At 45.4% G+C, this 2,183-nt stretch overlaps 1 pseudogene; it reads left to right on the forward strand.

Moving 5' to 3' along the window:
- Window positions 1–2,130, forward strand: part of LOC103607228 — an 8,493-nt pseudogene extending 6,363 nt beyond the window's left edge.
- The last annotated feature ends 53 nt before the right edge of the window (window positions 2,131–2,183 follow it).

Consider the following 2,183-nt stretch of genomic DNA (forward strand, 5'->3'; position numbering starts at 1 on the left):
TCTGGGACAGAAGTGAACGTTCTCACCTGGGAGGGGGTCAACTCAGAATCTCTGACTTGTGCGTTGAATCACAGGCAGAGGGACACAGCTAGGACCCACTGGCATGGGAACTCCACTGACAAATCAGTCACCTGCAGGAGTGGGTTCAGGCACATGTGGCTGGCAGTTTCGTACCAGCACCACAGGCCCAGAAGCCTGGACAACCCAGACAATCCCCTCCAACCAGTAAACTTCTGTAAGGACAATTGGTCTGGATCCAAGGATAGTAAAGCAGGGTTGCCTGTGAGAACACTATTGCTATGTCCATGGGGAAGACTTTTAATGCCTGAACTATTTTAATTTCAGAATTTAAAACATCTGCCAATTCCAAAGTTATTTTTACAGAGGCTGGGGTTTGATGCTTCCTGTTTGACTAGAAACTGTCAGTGAAGTAGGAAATACATTCAGGAATCGTGGGTGTGCATTTGTAGACTTGACAGGCTTATTTTACGGTTGGGGATGTGGGGTTCAGATTCTTTAGAATCTCTACCCTACTGGAAGTCAGGCACACCCTGTTCCAGTCACCCAAAGGCTAGTTTAAGTGTAGCCTTGAAGGGATTTGGCTGATGTAATCAAAGATAAAATTTTAAATTAGTCAAAGCAGGGGCTTTCTGGGTGGGCCTGATTCCATAAGAGAGTAAACTGTAAATTTTTCTCCTTTGTAAGGGCTGGGCCTGATGAGACTGTGGTGGTCCTATCTCCCACCTCAGAAGCTATCACTGCCTCTGGACACTCTCAAGGTGGTGACATCTCTGGGATCCAACACCCACAACAGACAGAACTCATAGGATGTGAACTTCCTCATTCTGTGACAGATATGCCTTGGAAAAAAACCATATATCTTAATAGTCAAATAAAAGGACAAAAAAGAAAGCAGAACCAGCCCCAGGCTATTTACAGTGTCTCACTGGTGCCCTGGGGTCCACAAGCATTTCTAGAAGACTGAAGTGTGTCAAACCTGCAGTAAATTAAAGAATGTCTGTCCTATCTGCCTCTTAGGCCTAGAGTATGGTCTGCTCACTCAGGTTCATGATGTAATTGTCTTCTTAAGATGACATACCACAGTCAGATGTCAACAAAAAGAACCACACGCATAACGGGTATGAATCTGGCCCTCACATCATGAGCAGGAGGGGTGACAATTAGGTTTGTATCTCATGAATATTCTAAGTAAGTAAACAAACAAACAAATAAATAAATAATAAAGAACCACACACAGAATATGAAGGAAGAGATTTCTTATTGATGGAACACAGCCAATTGATGTGCTGGGGAAAGCCACATCCACCTGTGACTGGCTGCTCAGGCTGTCCCGAACCGCATTCTACTATAAAAAAGAATTGGCCCCGCATTTGCTCCCTCTGGGTGAGAGGAAAGTGCAAGAGAGAAGAGAAGTGTCCTTGCAGACATGAGAAGCCTACAGATGCAGATGATACCCTTGGTGATCAGAATACTAAGGGTCAATATTCTGGAATTGATGACCATTTCGCAGATAATCTTTTAAAGTGAGCTTTGACCGTGCCTTGTCTGGACCCATGAGAGGTCAAGATTATCACCACAGTAGATGCTGGTAATCTGGGCATTACAATTACTGAGTTCAGAGAGAATTCGATCATCACTGTTGTACAGAGACAGCAGTGTGTTCTCACCCAGTTTGCAACAAGGCAGGCTGCAGAAGTGGCTGCTGATTAATTAATGAGTTGATTATTAATGACCACAGACTCAATGTGAAATGAGAAATATTTCAAGCAGCCAGAGGAAAAGAAAAAGGAAAGAATGAAACCGTAGCCTCTTGGATGAAGCTAGAACCTGTTCTGTGACTGCCAGGAGCCTTTTTTTCCACCTGCAGCAGCAGAAGTCTCTTCCAACTCCAACATACCCCCACATGACCCTCCAGCTCTGGTGAACATCGCCCGCACCCCCCACACCCCGCCTGGTATTGCTCTGCCTCCACGCCCAGGTTTTGAGTCGCACACACTACACCCAATGAAGCCACCCCCTCCTTTCATGAGGACTCCAGGACCAATCTGCTATCTTTCTCAGGACTTTCAGAGGATGGCGACTTATGCTGGAAAACACAGGCGTTTCTAACACGTTATCACCACTCTGGCACTCCATGGAAGAAAAGGCACTTAAAATATCCA

Source organism: Galeopterus variegatus, unplaced genomic scaffold, assembly GCF_000696425.1.
Source record: "Galeopterus variegatus unplaced genomic scaffold, G_variegatus-3.0.2 Scaffold7257, whole genome shotgun sequence".
Lineage (NCBI taxonomy): Eukaryota > Metazoa > Chordata > Mammalia > Dermoptera > Cynocephalidae > Galeopterus > Galeopterus variegatus.